This window comes from Ascaphus truei, chromosome 5 (genome assembly GCF_040206685.1).
Source record: "Ascaphus truei isolate aAscTru1 chromosome 5, aAscTru1.hap1, whole genome shotgun sequence".
In the NCBI taxonomy this organism is placed as follows: domain Eukaryota; kingdom Metazoa; phylum Chordata; class Amphibia; order Anura; family Ascaphidae; genus Ascaphus; species Ascaphus truei.
Window position 1 is genome coordinate 150,235,570 of NC_134487.1, and position 20,277 is coordinate 150,255,846.

Here is a 20,277-nt window from a genome sequence, read left to right on the forward strand (position 1 = left end):
AGATGGATAAGGTCATTAGAGAGATTCTGAATTGAGAGGTAAAATTTAGCAGCTCTTAAACCATCTGCATGTTTTATACATGTGTAGAGTGATTCCACATCACAGGTCGCGAGGAGGACATCCTCATCGACCGTGATGTGCTCCAAACGCGATAAAACATCCATCGTGTCTCTAATATAAGCCTGTAGTGTCTCCACAGATAAATGCAAAAATAAATCAATATACCTGCAAATGGGTTCGCTCAGCCCTCCTATGCCAGAAACTATGGGTCTTCCCGGGGGTTGGGAGAGATTTTTATGCACTTTGGGTAATATATAAAAGGTGCGTACGATAGGGCATTTGGACACCAAGGCATCATGGTTACGTTGGGTAATCACCTGGTCCAATACAGCAGCTCTAAGTATTGAATCGAGCTCTGTCTTGAATTTAATAGTTAGATTGCAGCATTATGTGATAGGCGGCTGCTTTTTCCTATGTGCTTGGTTTGATATAACTTTACTCCAGCAGTTTGGATTGTGTTTCTTGAATTGCATATATTTGTACTTTATATGTCCTTATGGCCAGCTATTTATCTTTCTGTTGACCTAGGTGATTTTGTACTTGATATTATATAGGATTGGTGACTAATGTGTTAGTTCACCCTCCTTATACATCAGTGTTTTCTTCAGTGCCCGTGTCAGGGGTCCACGCCATATTTTAATTATTCTGCACTGTTTCTTTTTAATGTTCATGTGTCAGCTAATAAATTGTAATTTTTTCATTGTTGGTACATCTGAGTGCTCTCAACTGGTTTCTTTGTTCTCGTGTTGTTATATATATATATATATATATATATATATATATATATATATATAATAATCAAAAAAGAAATAGATGATACCGTTCTATGGCTAACGAAATGCTTTTATTTGTGCGAGCTTTCGAGATACACTGATCTCTTCTTCCGGCGATGTTACAATGAATGAAGCAAGCAAAAGGTATACTTAACAACAGTGTTTATTGGAATGTTATCTGTGCTGGCCTTCCCCGGTGTGGATTTGTTTTATGGCTAGAGGTGTCAAAAGGTTACTGAAAGCAAGTGATGTAAGAGTGTGTGTGTGTATCAGTGTGAATAAAAATGAATGGAGAGCCCACAGTATATACAGTGCTTTACAAAAGGTGTGTGGGGAGTGGGAGTGGATATAAATGGTGTGGGTGGGTGTGGAAATGTGAGAGATTGTAGCACAACTAAAAGTGTGTGTGGATACTTAGTGGTCCCTACAGGTGTATAGGGATGGAAAAATAAGGAGTATTAGTATGTGTAAGAGACAGCTGTGTGTGCATACATATAGCACAGTATGTACAGACATGGCCTATAGCGCTCATGGGAAGAGAGTTCACTTGTGACTCATAAAATTTCGATCTCTGTTTAGGCCACTGCTAAGTGTCCCGAACAGTTGCATAAATTTGTATTCATGCAACCGTCTCTCTTTCGGTGTTTTAAGATTACCTTTGAGTATGGCAACCCTCAGATCGTTCATCTTATGGCCAGAATCAGAGAAATGTTCGCCAACAGGACTGTCTCTTGTTCCACGTGTGATGCTGTGGCGATGCAGGTTCATTCTCTTGTTTAGCCCCTGCCCTGTCTCACCTATGTAGTAGCAGCCCCCTGGGCATTTCATGCACATGATGAGGTACACGACATTGCTGGAGGAACAGGTGAACCTTCCTCTGATTTTGTATTCCCGATTCCTGTGTGGTATTTGTATTGTGTCCGCTGTGTAGAGCATTGCGCAGGTTTTGCATCTTGGGTCCTGGCATGGTTTTGTCCCGCATTCAGTTATGCTGCTGTATACTTTACTCCTCACCATAATATTCTTGAGATTATGGGGTTGTCTGTATGATAATAAGGGTGCTTCAGGGAAGACCTGTTGCAGTCTTGTATCTTCCTGGAGGATGGGTTGTAGTTTCCTGGCAATCTTGCGTAGGGCTCCTAGGTGTGGGTTATATGTGATCACCAAAGGTGCCCTGTCGCTTGTCTCCTTCTGTTTGTATTCAAGGAGATCACTTCTTGGTATTCTGGTGGCTTTGTGAATTTGCTGGTCTACAATTCTGTGGTTATATCCACGGTTTATAAAGTCTGATCTCAAGGCTTTAATCCGCTGGTCTCTGTCTGCTGTGTTGGAGCATATCCGGTTGTATCGTATGGCTTGACTGTAGATGGTTGCATGTTTGGTGTGTGTTGGGTGGAAGCTGTTGTCCCTCAAATAGCTGGCTCTGTCTGTAGGTTTGCGGTATACAGAAGTCTGTAGTTGGTTGTTCTTTATAGTAATGGTGGTGTCTAGGAAATGTACTTCATCCGGAGAATGGGTGAGTTTGAGGTTGATGGACAAATAAAAGCATTTCGTTAGCCACAGAACAGTATCATCTATTTATTTTTTGATTATTGAGGCTCGGCTAACACGGTACTGATACCTGTACCTGTACCTGTATATATATATATATATATATATATATATATATATATATATATATATATATATATATATATATATATATATATATATATATATATATATATAAAGAAAAAGAAGAAAGCGCACGGTCCATAGTGTGATACTGTTTCACTTTTTATTTTAAAATAAAGGGGAATAGGCTCACTCACAAAGGTATTAAAGTTAAAAGCATGTAGTGATATACATCACACTGTCACTGGCAAAAGTCCCGGTGGATCACCGTGTAATCAGCGGCATGGATACCAGGTCTATCTCACTCCTTCTTGGGCTGCACCGATGAAGAGTCTCCCTGTGAGATGATAGTCCAAGAGACAGGCAGGAGAACATGTGCTCCATACACCTACAGCCAGAGACAGCGGGGGTCTGGACCGGCCAGCTTCTGGTCCACCAGGGATGATGTAGTCTCGCTGTGTCGTCCTTATGCGATTCGTCTCTGCTTGAGATTTTTCCAAAGGCTAATGATGAGTTATGCACTAGATTGCAATTTATAGCAGTGCATCCAGCAGCATTAATCAACACTGGCCACATGTGACTTATAAATAAGTAATAGCTATGCTAATATTGCTAAGCACTGCATCACTCATTGGCTAATACAAATTCATTAACTATGCAATATATACTACTATCATATGTACGACTATATAAATACTCATATACTTATACATATATTATCACGTTGTATTTGTGTACGTATATTTCTACTAGTGGTCATATGTGTATTATCATTTATAAGTAGCATACACTATTTAATTTACATCATTTTAGTTATACTGGAGCAGCTTGTTTTTTATTTGTTATATATATAAATATAGATATATAAATATATAGTGTATACAGAATATTTAGCAAATGGAAATATTACTGTATGCTCATTTGCATGTCTTAGAAAGGTCTGCAACCCCGCCTCTCACCTTTATCACCCAGCACACAGCACTTCCAATGCAGCAAGGGATTCTGGGAAATGACATGCAAATAAGCACACAGTGCCACTTTTTGCTTCAAAACCATTTTAAACATGGTTCCCTATAGGCTTAAGCTTGCTGTGTGGTCACAGCTTTAAGCACAGCCAGGGTTAAGATGCATAGCCAGTAAACCCACCCACAGGCAGCTTTTTGTTTTGAAAATTCTTTTATTATGCAGCGAATCTTTACAACAAGATTATAACAGTACATAAATCATTTTCCAAACGGAAAAAAAAACCGCGACGTTAACAACGGCGCAGTGCATATCCCACACAACTCACATACATTTTTATTAATGGTTTCCCCAAAAGTAAAAAAACTGTGACGAACACGGCGGTGCAGTGCATTTATACGTATGCACCGCACCACAGACATGACATATCATACACACATTATCTCTAACTTTATTGCACAGAAAAACTTTTGGGGCGGGGGAGTAAGGGGGGGGTGGAGAGGGGGGGGGTTTAGTCCTCCTCCTCAGGGCCGTCAAAGATGGAATAGTCCTTGAGCAGGCTGTGGAGCAGCCTGCGACAGTCCTGTACCGACATCCTCTTCTTCCCCTTGATCAAACGTTCCCTGGCGAATAGTAAAACGTCCTTGAAACAGCACATTAGACGCCAACCGGCTTCGATTGCGTCCTCTGTGTGTGTTCCTGTGAAAAGTCCATGGAACACTGAGTAGTACGTGACGCACTTCCTCGGTATACAATCCTTTAAGTCAGTGTCCAGCGCGCGCAGCAAGGCCTGCGCAAAGGGGCAGTTCCAGAAGAGGTGTATGATGCTTTCCTCCACTGGGTTGCACCTGGGGCAGTGCCTCACAAGGCTGAGTTTACTCTGGTACTTGTCCGCATTCACAGGGAGTCCCCCGTGTATGGCCTGCCAAGCAATGTCTTTGTGTTTGTTCATTAGTCGTTTCGATGCCACATTCCTCCACACCGTTCCAAAGGTGTTGGGGTGGAGACCTGGGACCGATTCCATGATGTCTTTAGCCCTGATCATTTTGTAGATGACCTTGGGCTTCCACAGGTCTGGTTTTACTCCCTCCAGATTGTTCTGCCTCATAAACTTCTTCACGTCCTTGTAGAACCAGGGCATGCGTCAGCTGTAAGGGATGGAGCTGTCCCACTTGTCCCACCCCAGTGCTCTCCAGAGCGGCAGGAGTAGGAGGTGGGACATGGAGTAGCCAGAGGAGTCTTTGTCGCAGTCTCTCAGGGTGATCCGCATGCAAAGAAGGCAAGCAGCATAGTGGGGATGTTGGGGATTCCTCTACCCCCCTTGTGCGGCTCTTTGTACATCACCTCGCGCTTTCCCCTCTCAAACTTGGCCCCCCAGACAAAGCGGAACACTGCCATGGAGATCTCCTGGCAGGTTCTGGTCAAAGGCGGGTATGCCTGGGCCACGTATGCAGGACAGGGAGGATCTCTTTCAGCAGTACCAGCTTTTTCCCCTCAATGGTGAGGGGTCTGAGGTGCCACAATCCGATCTTCTGCTTCATCTTGTTCAGCCTCTCGTTCCAGCTCTTCAGGGCAGCGGCCTCGCTCCCCACACCAAACCAGACTCCAAGGATTTGAATGAGGCCTGATCTGATGGGGAAGGGGATGGGGTCGGCAGTCAGGTTCCAAAGCCCAAATAGCTTGGTCTCTGACTTCCCGCAGTTGACTTTTGCTCCTGAAGCTTTCCCGAAATCCTCGCACGTCTGGACCAGCGTCTTCACCGACCGGCTATCTGCGCAGAAGATGGTGACGTCATCCATGTAGAGCGAGCACTTCACTTCACATCTCTGGGGTCCTGGCACGACAATCCCTCTGATCTCTGAGTCTCGTCTGATGCACTGGGCGAAGAGCTCTATACAACAGACAAAAAGGAGAGGTGAAAGAGGGCAGCCCTGCCTAACCCGTGAGAGGACAGGGGAGGGGTTAGTCTTCCATCCGTTCACGATCGCCACACTGCAAATGTCAAGGTACATCAGGTTAACATAAGAACAGAACATCTCCCCCATCCCATACTCACGCAGCACCCTGCCCATGAAATCATGGGAGACACGGTCAAAGGCATTCTCCTGATCAAGGGTGACCAGGGCCGCGTGTACACGGCGGTCTTTGATGTAGTGGACTGCGTCTCTGATTAGGGCGAGGCTGTCTGCGATCCTGCGTCCGGGGATGCTGCACGTCTGGTTTGGGTGGATGATCTGGCTGATGACCTTCTTCAGTTTGTTCGCTAGGACTTTTGCTAGGATCTTGTAGTCCGCGTTCAGGAGGGAGATGGGACGCCAGTTCTTGAGGTTGCACCTCTCCCCCTTCCGTTTGTACAAGAGCGTCAGCATTCCTTCCCTCAGCGTTGGGGGCATCCTACCTTCTGCTTCCATTTCCCTGTAAAGCTCGAGCAGGTCCAGGCCGATCAGGTCCCACAGCTTCGTGTATAACTCAGCTGGGATACCATCTCCGCCCGGCGTCCTACCCGTCTTAAAGGATTTGGTTGCAGCATGGAGCTCCTCCAGCGTCAGGGGGGCGTTCATGGCTGCTTTTCCTGCCTGGTCGATGGTGTTTGTAATCCCTGACAGGAATTTGTCAGCCTGGTCTCGGTCTGATGCTTTTGGAGAGTAGAGGTCTTCATAGAAATCTTTCACGACTCCCATTTCACGACTGCCATCTTTGTCTCGCAGCTCCCTCAGGGGCATGTGGGCAGAGTGGAGTTTCTTGAAGAAGAAGGCATTGCATTTCTCCCCCCTCTCAAGGTTCTCCACCTTGGAACGGAAGATGATTCGTCTGGATTCCTCCTCAAAGTGCTTTTGCAGGCTCTCCTTGGTTTCCTCCAGGTCGTCTTCCACGTTCCATACACAGCGTTTGAGGTCATGCAGGGACTGCAGCTTGCGCTGCAGGCCCTCGAACTCCCCCTTCCTCTCACACGCCAGGCGTCTGCCCTTTGCATGCAGGAAGCAGCGGATCCTTATCTTCGTGAATTCCCACCACTCTGCAGTGCTGGGGAAACAGGCCTTTTCTTCTTTCCATGCTGTGTATGCTGTTCTCAGCTCCTCCATGATCTCCTCCCTTTCCAGCAGTGCGCAGTTCAGCTTCCAGGATCCTGGCCCTGGGGGGAAACCTCCTCCCAGGCGCCCCTGGAGATGAATGGCTTTGTGATCAGAGAAATGTACTGCGACCATGGAGTGCTGTCTGTGCTGTACCTGCTTGGTGGTCAACAGGAAGTCAATCCGAGAACGCACGGAACCATTTGGGTGGCACCAAGAGTAGTTTGCGGCGCCTGCTCCCATAGATCCCACCACGTCCTTCAGGGATGCCTCTTCAATCATCGCCGTGAGCAGCCTGGACGTCACATCTATCTTTGATGATTTGCTGGGGGGCACGCGCCCCCCCACCTCAATCGTGCAGTTGAAATCCCCACCCATCACCACTTCCGTGGAGGTTGCGAGCCAAGGGCGAAGGTGCTGGAAAAGTTCCAAGCGCTCATTTCTCCGGGGTGCGGCGTACACATTGATGAGCCTAATCGGCTCCCCTGCCCACGAACCGTCTACGACCAGTAGTCTGCCGCAGACGAGTTCATGGACAGAATCAACAGTGAAACATCCCCCTCGGATCAAAATGGCTACACCCGCGTTCCTGCACCCGTTCCCCCCAGACCAGTAGGAGGGACCGTGAGACCACTGCCCGCTCAGGTGCCTGTAGGACCGAGAAAAAGGTAAGGCACATTCCTGTAGCATATACACATCACATTTCTGTAAAGAAAGGAATGTTAGTACTCTGGCACGTCTCATCCGCTCTCCTATGCTCCTTACGTTAATGGAGAAAATGTTAAAAGACGCCATTAGTTTGGGAATAAAGGGTTAGAGGACATGCAGTGATACTAGTTACCATCCTCGCTGGCGTGGGTGGTCCTGCTGATCTCCTCGCACAGCTGGGCCAGCAGATCCATGGTTTGCCCAAGGTTGTCATCGAGGAGGAGGGTCTCTGCTGCCTCTCGCCCCTCTCTTATGAGCTCTTCCACGGTCACCTGTGTCTCGCTAGGTGGCTGTTCTAAAATGGCCGCCTGCTCCTCTGCAATGGCTGCCTCCTGCATCTCCGCTTCCCCCTCCTCCTCCTCCAGGTCGCTTTCAAGGTCACTGTCAGCGTCGCTGGAAGTGGGTGAGTCGCCGATTTGCATTTGGGCTCTCTTCTGCTCCAGCCCCTGGTGTGGGCTTTCCGTCTCAGGGGCTCTCCTCTTTATTCCCTGCTTCTCCATTCCGGTCCGGGCTCTGGGGGCGGCATCTGCAGCAAGGGGGGAAGGGGGAGGGGGTGCAACAGCCTCGGGGCTGGAGAGGTGTTACAGGGGGAGGGGCTGCAGCTTCATGGAGGGTGGGGGGAGCTGCAGTGGGGGGTTGGGAGGAGGGGGCAAGGGGTGGTGGGTGGAGGGGGGAGTTTGGGTGGGAAGGGGGGGTGGGGGTTGCAGCAGCAGTGGGTGTGGGAGGGAGTGTTGCTGCAGGGGTGGGGGTGGAAAGGGGTGGGGTGGGGGCTGCTACTGAAGGGGCAGCGGGCTCAGGAGCCGCAGCAGGCACTGCTTGGGTGGCCTCCTTTTGCCCATGCTCCTGATACTTACCACCTTTTGCCTTTACGGGTTGGTTTGCAGGGGGCTTCTTGGGTGTCTTCTGGGTTGCTGTCAGGGGAGCGCCCGGTGTCGCGCCTTTCGCCGCGGCCTCTGCGTAGCTCCTAACCCTCAGCTGGCAGTCTCGGAACATGTGGGTTATCTCTCCGCACAGGTCGCAGGTTTTCTGGCGGGGACAATCCTTTGTTTCGTGGCCAGTGTTTTTGCAGTTTCTGCAGGCTTTCAGGGTGCACTACTTCCACTGATGCCCCAGGTTCCCGCAATTACCGCAGGTCTGGGGCTGGTCAGGGTAAAAGATGCCCGCGAATGAAAAACTGGGAGGGAGGTGGTGCAGCCGGTCCGTCGCTTCTGAATCTGGCCACAAGCGAACGACCATGCTCCACTTTCCCACCCAGTACCCCAACTTGTCCTTGATCCTGCTTGGCTCCCTCACCATGGTGCAAGAGCGCAGCAGAAAGGTAGCGATATCCTTTCCAGGGATATGGGGGTTCCTCACCGTCACAGTGATCCTCTTCTCGTCCCTCTGGATAGGGCAGTTCACGTCGAACTGGGAGAAGGGGACCTCCTGTTTCAGGGTCTGAAAAGCCTCCCAGTACCTCCTGCAGGCTCCCACCGTGGTGAAGGTGACAAAAAACAGGCCACCCCTGAGGTCCTGGATGCTCAGGATCTCGTCCGGAGTAAAGCCTACTTAGCTCACCAGCTCCTTGGCAAAGGTCTCAGCATCCAATAGAGGGCGCTGTCCATCGACCTCCCTCAGCTGCATCACCACTGTCTGCCTCATCCAGGGTTCCAGGTGGGGGATCCTCCTGTTGCTGCTGCTCCCAGCTCCAGGGTTGGAGCTGGGGCCGCCGCTGCTGGTGCTGGTAGTAGGGGTGAGGCCGCTGGGGGTGGCAACATCGCCTGAGCGTGTACAAAAAACTTATCAATTGATGGCGCTCAGTGTATATGGTTTAAATAAACATCAAATAAACCCACAGTGTAATACATAAAATAAGGTAATTAATAGTGATACTTATACAACCACGTGTGATATATGCCGCTGTGACCTTTCAATCCTCGAGGACAAGTGAAGGGTAGAAATCATCAAGAAGCGCAAATCATGTGGAAAATAAAAGAAGACAACAAACTTATGGTGCAGTATTGTGTGAATTCAGTGTGGTAAATGGCACGGTTAAGTGTTCAGAATACTCACAAACGTGAGAGGTAAGTAGGCATATAAAGGTATCTTTAACCCATGGGATGAAGCCAGGTGTTAGGATAGGAACCGCGCTGATGATCAGGTACACTGTAGCGATCAGGTACACTTAAACAAGGGGCCCTTTAGGAATAAATTGAACCGGACATAGTGCAGACTGTACATAGGATATTTATAAAAGCAAGCAAAATCCAATCAACTCACATGGTGATGGAAATAAACAGGCGTATAGATCACAGTGTGGATCTCTGCAAACCGGAAGAGTGGTGTCTCGACTGTTCCTCTGTTCTGGTATGCGTGTCACGGATGCGTCTCACCGCGGACCGGAAGTGACGTCATCCGCTTCCAGAGGCTCCGGTTTCGTCTTAGGGCATCACTCTACGTGTTTCACCTTGTAGGTTTCTTCAGGAGTGATATTGCATGGTGTGTGAGCAGTTTAAATACTCTAACCTCTACTCTCATAGGTGGGGAGTAAATTGGATGATCGAAACACTTAATTGTAATTGAGATGGCCAAATGTTGCTGGTATAGACAATACTATGTTAATTTAATGAACATATCATGATAAAACCTAATTAAAAACAGATTTATACAATAAAGATTAAAATGGCATTAAATGGCCATGAGTAAGATAGCCTGAGCTATAATCAAAGTTAAATCTATTGCATCTGACATATGCAAAGACCCAAAAAACCTAATATAAGTGCATTTAATATTGTTTAATGTTTTCTGCCTTGTTCACTAATTATGTTTTTCCACTTTTGTTCTTTCTACTAGATTTGCGTCATTATATTTTATATATTTTATATTATCAGCTTTTTTAATATTAAATGAACTTATATTAGGTTTTTTGGATATATATAAAAACAAACAAAGGAAAAAAGCAGCACCTCTGATTGTGGGTATTGAATTAATCTCAAGATAATGTGCTACAAGTAAATCAATAATATATATCTATAAAAAAATATATAACTAAAACGAAATGAATAAATAAATAAAATGTGAATCTAATGAATGATCTAATAATACAGTAACACCTATGAATCTATACCTGTGCTCAATTCTAAGGACAACTATACACAAATAGACAATGTAACAATAACGTGCTTATAAATATAACAACATAGATGAACAAAAGAAGAGGGTGAAACCCAGTCCTCAAATGAAAGTCCAATTGAAATAGATGCTGGTGCAGGGGGTATCCGGCTGCTCTCAAAGTGGACTAACCACATCCACAGGGAATCTAAAAGAAAAAAAGAGGAGAGAGCGCACGCCCCATAGCGTAAAATAGTAAATTTAATGAGGGGAAGGGGGAGAAGGGGGGGTAAAAATGCACTTACAAAAGTACAAATAAAATAGACATTGCGTGATATAATCACCACCATCCGATTACTGCTTCCTGTCCTTGGGGAAATACCCGATCTCAAAGCAGGATGGGCCAATGTCCCAGCAGATGTCCCAGCAGATGTCCCAGCAGATATCGAGGGCCAGTAGATGTAAGATGTTATTCAAGAGTCCAAGAAGGTGGCTCCGAGTTACCAATAATTTTTGGGGTTCCTTAGAGCTTGCTGGGTATCTGTGTGTTTATTTCCATTTGTGGAACCCTCAATCTTAGAATGATGTAACATTTTATGTGGTGCATCAATTTCACAGGACTGTAGCTATAATACTATGTACTACAGTACTCTAACGTTTTAGAGTTGGCACATACAGTATTAATTTGGCATCTATTTTAAACTCTGAATCCAGGAACAATCTGTTCCCTAGCTATGAGTTTCCAAAACAGTGTAACCTGAAATACTTCAGTAAAAGAAAATATTATCTAGCACTATGACTTTGGTCAAAATGTATAATCACCCAATATTATTTTACAAGTACAATTATACTGATTAGATCTGGCCAAAGTTAATACAACTCTGCAAATGAGAATTCCCAAGGAAATTCCTAGTTGATTGAATTCATAAGGAATCTAAATTAGAAAGCAACCTCATAAATAGTTTCACCTTGATTGAGTACTGCATGTACACTACATGTTTTTATTGTTATTATCCTAGACTGCTGATTAAAGATGACAATGTTTTTGTATTTTTTAAGCTGGCATACAATTCCCTATCAACAGCTTTTCATTGAAACTGTTAATGTAATGTGATCCTATGTTATTTATGTAGTCTTTTAACCTTAGGTTTTGCTCATTCTTTGTGTATCCTAAATTGTGAAATACATTGTACTAGCATCCTTATTTTTAACTGTGTTGTTTTAAAATCAAATATCAGAAAAATATTACATTACTGGCTCACTGTTGAATGCATTTTGAAATAGTACTAGTATAGATCATGCCTTCTGAAAGTGAAAGATTAATGTTTAAAAATGGGAGAAAAACAGAAAGGCATCATATTGCTATTCTTAGAACTTTTGCCATATCCCTTACTTGGTAATGAGGGTTAAGATCACAAGAATGTATGCCATTACTTTCCTCAAACCTGAAAAATGTATTTGAAGCCAAGAAATGTTATATGGGTTGTATGGCTCATTTGCATTCCACTAAGGAATGCTGAATTCATTTCCAACATTGTCTTCAAAACTGAAATCTTAGTGACTTAGTGATATATATGGATTTAACATCGTGGCGAGCTCTTATTGGCCCAAGCAGCACACGTGTGGTACTAGGTGGCGAGTAGATTTTTTTGTTCGGCGAGTAGATTTTTTGCCAATTTGTCGACTACTGTGTATATATATATATATATATATATATATATATCAAGGCAAATAAAAGTGTGTTTTGATGTACTGCTCTTTTTTTCTGTGCTCAGTCGGATCAAATGTAGGAAAAGGTTATTAAAATCTGTGTAAATATATTTGGTAGCACTTCAGGTTTATTGTATTTATAAAGGAGTAAATGAGTGAAACTTACAGAATTTCGAACATGTAATTTAGTAGCAAAGGAGGAAGAGGGAGTACGTGGTATGATACCTTTTATTTGACCAACAAGTAGTTGATATGTTACAAGCTTTCAAATCTCTCACGGTCCTTCATCAGGTATGAAACATGAGAGGTTCGAAAGCTTGTAACATATCAACTACTTGTTGGTCCAATAAAAGTTATCAAACAACATTCTGTGAGACTGCCCCAGAATTTCCCAGGCAAGAGTTATACTGTAATACTGGTGGCTGCATCTGTACACTACTGCAGCAAGACACTTTCTTTTGTGCCAAGACAAGGTGTGAGATTCCACATGGGGGAACACTTTCTACACTGTAGTCTGACAGCAGAAGGCAAACGGAATCACATCCCATTGATTCATGGGTTTTATTTATTTTTATTTCACATCTTAAGCCTATCATGCCTATTTATTTGTATCCATCTAGATTGAATAAAGCTTCTACTGCTATCAGGTCACTCACAATTACTAGATCACCCTATATATTATGTCAAGTATAGTTATTTGAATTTAAAAAATATAACAATCTTGGTCACATGTTCATTCCTATTTTAATAAAGGTGCCAACCCAGGATACCAATAATCCATTTTCAAAAGTTGTATTTAAGAGTTTAGAGAATAAACAAATTGGAATCGAGAATAATATATACTGACCATGAGAACTAATCTTAATGATAGACAATGACAGAAATATATAACATTTAACATTAGGGTTTGAACCAATATGAGGTTGACAGTGGAATGCAAAACAGCAAGAAGATCAGGTTAGGAAAATGCCCATCAGGTGAATGTGTTGAGACCTGTCTGACACTAATATGATAATATAAATAACAGACAAAGTATAACATTGGACCCTGCATATGCAGATACGTGGGCCAGTGAGAGCTTAGGCAGGATGAACACCGGGGTGTGCACAATGCCCTCAATCACCTGACAAGGAGAGCAGGCGGAGGGAGAGAAAAGGTGGGTTCCCGGACTGAGGCCCTAGCACGGGATTGTAGCAGAGCATCTCCCAACCCACTTCTTACCTGATAAACATGTTTCCCAGGCAGCTGAAGGGGGGAAATATAATAAAAAAAGACACAGACCAAAATCACTAACAACATGAGAAGAAGAGGTATTGTAATATTTGAACATATTTCTATTATCACAATAGGTCAACCCTCTTTAACCCTATTTTGTGTGTTTTAGAGTGCTGAGTGAAATTAGTGAATTTACAGTAGTCCGAAGTGAATTCCACATTAATGATTTGACAAACGTACTGTTCAGTATGTGTCCTGTTCTGCTTTTGGTCCAGTCTGTCTCCATTTTTTTGTGTAAAAAATTATGTAAATGTAAGAAACTTGGTTAGAACATATCTTAACTTTAATTCAGAAACAATGGACAAAATGTCATGCCATAGACCTCAAATATCTTCCATCACTAAGTTACTATGGCAATAATTAAACAGCAGGTTTACTATTATGTTTAAGATATACAAAAATATTGGTGCACCATCAAAGAATACTGTATGTAGTCAGTATTTGAATAAATAATAACCTTTAATTTTGAAACTGAAAAGACTGGATTAGCTTTTTTACCTGTTGAGAAATACAATTGTTTGAGAATTAAATACTCTTGATTTCAATCTGTTGATTACAACATTATAGTCTGTGCAGATGCAGAATATACATTACTTGTGCTTGAACTTAAATTTGCATATATCAGTTAAGTGGCCTGTGTTGAAAACAAGTGATACATAATACACCGTAATTAAACAAATTCAATACATATACATAGTAACTTAACACTTTGCTTAGGTAGCACAACCCAAAATAATAATATAATGTTGACTATTTAAGGATTTAGTACCCTTGGGCTTCTAGAATAAAAGTAAAACACCTGCTCTGCTATTGCTGTTCTTATTGTCAAACATAATAAGGAAAAATAATTATTTTCAATTATCTAAGTGCTGTGGGCTCTGCATTCCAAACTGAAACGAGCTTCAGGCTGCAACAATATCTGGTGATGACAAAGTATGGCTTCAAAATACAAACAGGTGTGCTCTACTTAAAAAAAAGCTTATATTGTGCCTTGATATACTCCCAGCCTATAAAAAAATAGAAGTGGACGACTCTTAATGGATGATGGAATTGATTGCAGTTTTGGCATTTGTATTACATCCCATTATTACAAAAAATGATTAAAAAAATTGAAGCCTGGTATACTTATTTTTTTGAGGTTTACAAGATTCAGTGCCGGGTAAATACAACATGACTGATTCAATAAGATGATAGGGCTAACAAACACAGAAAAAAAGATATTCTTACTCATAAACATTGTATTATATGATTTTTATTTCAAACAGGAATGTAAACACATTTTTAGTGAAATCACCAATAAACTTTAATGAGTGACACTGTTTTTTCAGATAGTTTTATTCATTTGAAGCAATCCTTTTTTTCAGCCAGATTATACAAGGTTTTATAAATCATGGTTATGGTCCTCTTTATTATTGTAATAAAATCGATTCAGACGTGTTAACATACATCTAATGCATTAATTAAATAGTTCTCTGAAATATAAAATTGTGTTCAATATATTTATAAAATAAAAAAAATCATGTACTTGTAATACAGGGGAAATGAAGAAGGAAAACTGAAAATATGTGATTTTGATGAATCTTAAATATGACATCTGATTTCATAATGCATTAGAATCCTTTTTTCTAACTTTACTACACAGGTTATTAAAACCCATCAATACACTATTATTTATATGTAATAACATTTTGTGCACTTTTTAAAGGATCTACGATTCTGCAGCACTGAACAATTTAGCAGTTTAGATATAGATCACAATTCCAGTAGTTTATTTTATAGACTTAAAAACTGGTTGTCTGGGGAAGACAGTAAATCCACAACGAACTTCTGATTAGTTATTATTGGGTGACCAACTAGAAAAAGCAGTTCATAAACTCAAAATGAACACAAGCTGGTTATTAAGTGCACCTGTACTGTAAATAAAAATAAAAGTGTACCAAAGGAGGAGGTGCAGCTCAAAAGTAAGTATACAGGGGGATACCAAGCAGAGCACCCATCTTAAGGCCCACTGGGTGGTGAACACTGGAACCTGGGTGGTGAACACTGGAACCTGTCCAGTGGCCACAGTTTGGGTAAATTCTGCTCAGATACGTGAGTGCAACAGTGCCCCGGATAAGAGCCTCACTCAAAATTCTAGTAGCATTATTGGTACAGGAGAAAAGCAGATTTAATGTAGATAAAATTATAGAGTACAGAGTTTTTGGAATGTCATAAGTTTCTTCTTCAAGTTTACTGTCAGAGGTTTTAAAATATCTGTACTCTATAATAAAAAACAGATACTTTGTGGCAGCTAGTGCTAATATAAACAGTGTAACAATTCACTAGCATTGTATTGAAGTGTTGCTAATGCAACTAATGGAAAAACATCATTGAATAAATCAGAAATACTTGTACTATGTGTCTTAATAATATAACCATGAATAATGTCCTCAATAGAAATGTCCAGTTGCTCCAATGGTTGGTGTTAAGATCAACGTAAAACTCAGCATATGAAATGAGAAAAACATACCAAACATAGTGTAATACTGTATAATAAGAACAATATTTAGCCTAATGGTAAGTGATTAATGAAATCCTCAGAGGTAGGAAATACTAAAGAAAGTAAGAAAAAAAATGCATGTAATAGACTTAAAAACAATCACATGTCTGTCACTAAAATAGTATCCACTCCACATGCTGGCAAAAATTTAAATCCTACTTACAGGAGGTAGGTTGGTATTGCACATTGAATTGCAAATCTCTGCTGTGGGGTGGGGGGGGCTGCTTTTCTTCTCCAGCTAATGCATCTGGAGTCCTGAATATGGCTTTTCGAGACCAGCTGGTGCGTGCAGGTTCTCCTGTAATTGCCGAAGTAGTGGCACTGCCTCTCTTCCCTTCTACCGGCATCCTGCTGAATGAATTGTTGTAATCCCGCTCGTGCTCGCGCAAAAACGGGTTAAAGGAAAAGGCTGTTCCGGTTCTCCTGCAGTTTATTAGGACATTCTCCAAGAGAATATTGTGAACTCCAGTGCAGGGTAACTTGCGCTGGTGTAGGACTGTGATAAACTCCACTCTATGCGTTTCACGAATTGCTTCGCTTCATCAGGGATATGAGGTATGAAGCAAAGCAATTCGTGAAATGCATAGAGTGGAGTTTATCACCATCCTATGGCAGCACAAGTTACCCTTACTGTGCAATACATTCTAATAAATACAACCCCTCCCCCACCCCTATATACATACAGTACAGTAATGGGCAAAATTACTATTATCCAGATATGGATAATAGTGCATTTGCCCATTTAAAAAAAACATTAACCAGCAGCATAAAATAAATAAAACTTGTACAGTACTTACCCCTGCCATGATGAAGGCTGTCCTCATCCTCATCACCGCCCTTGTCCTCCATGGCAGCAAAATTACAATTAAAAATACAGTACAAACTAATGGCCCTAGCCCCGTAATCCCCTTAGAAGTTAGTAACCGCTATAGTAATTAAGGGGTTGGCCCACCCTCCCCTGCTACCTACCCGGGAGGCCTAACAACCAACCCCGAGAACACTACCCCCACTACCCATTGATTGGCATAGTGTTAAAGCATGCCCATATAATATGGGCATGCTTTAACACTATAGCAATAAATGGGGAGTTAAAAAAAACAGGGCCCAAAAAAAACACATGACATAGAAAAATAAATACATTACAAATGCCAATAAACCAATGAATTGGCACAGTGGTACATCATGGCCATATAAAATTGGCATGATTTTACACTATCACAGGTAGTGGTCAACCTAATTTAAAAAAAAACCAGCAACAATATCCAATTGAATCAAAACAATCACCAAATAACAATAAACAAGTAAACACAAGAAAATTAACAGCAATCAATAAAGCAAATACCAAATAAGCACCAGAATTAAAAATCCAAACACCAACAAAAAACAATTAATAAAAGAAATCTTCAAAGAAAACTCCAAATAAACACAATTATTAAAAAGCAAACAACAAAAAGTAACAGAAATGAACAATTGAAAATACCACCAACAGTTCCCATCATTAAAAATCTAAACACAAGAAAATAGCCGAAATTATTAAAAGCAAAGAACCAAAATACATTTAAATGACATAAAAGCAAGTATTTGCCAAAAAAAAAAGCATTGCTTGTCAAAGTACTGAATATATGTATAGCCATACATAAATGCATTGGCAATCAATGAGCAATGAAAAAATAAAAAAATACAATGAAAAAACATGCAAAATAAAAATAACATATATTCAATGTATTTTCTTACCTTTAGATGTCTTCGCCCTCTGATTTCAAGGGTCTCAGGAAGCGCTGAACAAATCCAGGTTCCACAACAGCCACGGCCATCAGGTAAAGTCCAAAGTCTGTTTCTTCTTTATTTTCTTCTGTATCTTCATCAGTTAGTGTAATCCAATTGGTGTCTTCTTTCTTTTCTTCTTCATCTGTATCTTCATCTGTATCTTCATCAACCTTCATCTGTAACTCCCTTTATAATCCAATAGGGGAGGAGATCTCCACTCCTCAGCTTCTTGCCGTCAAATGAGACTGCACAGGCTTTTATACAGCCTGTGATGTCACATTTGAGCGAGAAATGGTTCCCACGCCATCTGATTGGCTGGGATAACCATGTGACTACTTTTTTTTGTGGTAGTGACGTCATGTAAGGGCAGTTAAGCAAGTCAATCAGAATGGCTTTGTTTCCTTTCCCATTAAGATTATGTCACCAAAACCAAGATGGCTACCATCACATGTTATTTAAACCAATCAGATTGTGAGATGTATATCCGCATTCTCATTTGTGTATAAAACCAAGTTGTGAAAGGATGTGACATCATCCAAAGGGAGTAACGTCACATCAAGAGATGATGTCACATCCTTTTGAACTAATGTAACCTATCACAAGGTAAAGCTTTAATACCGTGTGATATAGCCATGTGGTTTTAAGATATTATGTACCTCCCTTGGACATTACATCACATCTTTAACAAAAAAGGAGGTGGGCACATGATACAGCGTCCAATCAGATTGGAGCTGTACCATCTGACCTGAAAATGTGATGTCACAAGCCCTATATAAAGCCTGGACGCCTCATTTAACAGGAAGACGACAACGAGACAAGATCTGTTGGGACTTACCATGGGGTTGGATTGACAGATGAAGACTGAAGATAGAACATTAAAGATAAGAAAGAAATAAAGACAAATGAAGATAGAAGAAGGTGATAGAAGATAAAAGAAAGAATAATTTTGTTACCTGTTCCGGATCTTCAAGTTGGATTGACTTTGATGACGTCGCGGTACGAGAGCTTCCTGAAACTCAGGATTCGGAGGGTTAACGCTTCTAAAAATATGAAAAATATTGAATGTATGTAATTGTATTTTTACAGATTTTTAGATTGTATTTTTTTATTTTTATGTTTTTCATTGCCCATTGACTGATAATGTATTAATCTGTGCCCGATTAGGTACAGATAAATACAGTGACAGCCAATGCATTTTTTGGCAAATACTTTTTTTCAACTGATTGTTGTTTTTTTCTTTATCTGTTTATTGATTTGGTTAAATTGTTTGTAATTTGAATGGCTTTTTTATTCCATGTTCTGATTGTTTAGTGTTTTTAATTAATTATTTATTTTGTTGGCTACTGGTTTTAATTGATGTGTTGGCTAGTATTTTTATTAATTAATTGATTTGTCAGCTAGTGGTTTAAATTCATTCATTGTTTTGTTGGTTAGTGCTTTTATTTATTTAATTGATTGTTTGGCTACTGTTTTTATTTATTGAATTGGTGGGCTAGTGCTTTTATTTATTTATTTAATTGGTGTGCTTGTGCTTTTATTTATTTAATTGGGGTGTTTAGGTGCTTGTGTATATCTTTTATTATTGTGTATTTTTGGCCTTCGTGTTTTTTTATTAGGGTGAACGTTGACTGCTATAGTGGCTTATCATGCCCATATTAGATGTACCACTATGCCAATCAATGGGTATAGGGTGGTATAGTGGTCCCAGAATGGCTGGTTAGTCTTCTTTGATGGGTATTGGGGGAGGGTGAGTTAACCCATGAATTACTATAGTGGTTATTAACCGCTGATGTGATTAAAGGGTTATGGGCATTAGATTTATTTTGTATTGTATTCTTGCTGGCATCGGAGGACATGAACCTGCAGTATGCTGATGAGGATGCCCTTCATGATGGCAGGGGTAAGTAGAAATAGTGAACAAAGTGCGTGCTGCGCTATTCAAAATAAAAATATATATTATGTGACAATTAAGTGCACTAAAAACCACTTTAAAAGTTGCAGTGTAACCGTGTGGCTGCCAATCAGTAAATATGACTACCCTGGTCATATGTAGTAATTGTGAAAGGAAAATATTACTGTGCGGCGCCTAGTGTGAAATATAACTCATGTGTAAATATACAGTGTAATAATACAATTGGTGAATAAACTATCTAAACTAATGCAACCGTGAACAATATCCCTTGTTGGTTGTCCAAATTACTCCATTGCTTGTATGGGGTCCAAGATACGTTTAATAAACATTAAAAAATAGAACATATACAGTACAATTAGCAAAATCGAATCCACTCCTCACGCTAGCAAAAATTGAAATCCTACTTACAAGAGCCCAGTAGGTATTGCACATTGGATAATCTCCTTTACAGGCAGTAGCTGCCTCTCATCCCCAGCGGGACCTCTGGAGTCCTGACTACATCTAAGCCAGACCGGCTGGTGCGCACAGGTCCTCCTCTCATTGTCGGGGTGCTGACTCGGCTCTTCTCCCCTTCTACGACGTATGTGCCGCTGCTAACCCGGTTACACGCTCACTCTCTCACGAGAGCTGATGATGGAAAGACCAGTTCCGAGTGTACAGCAGTTGGCTCGGAAACGTCCTCCACGAGAATTGAGTGCACACTTATGCACATTGGTTTGCTTGGGCATAAGGACATGGTAACTCCACCCTACACGGTTCACGAATTACTCCGCTTCCCCAACAACCACATAGAGA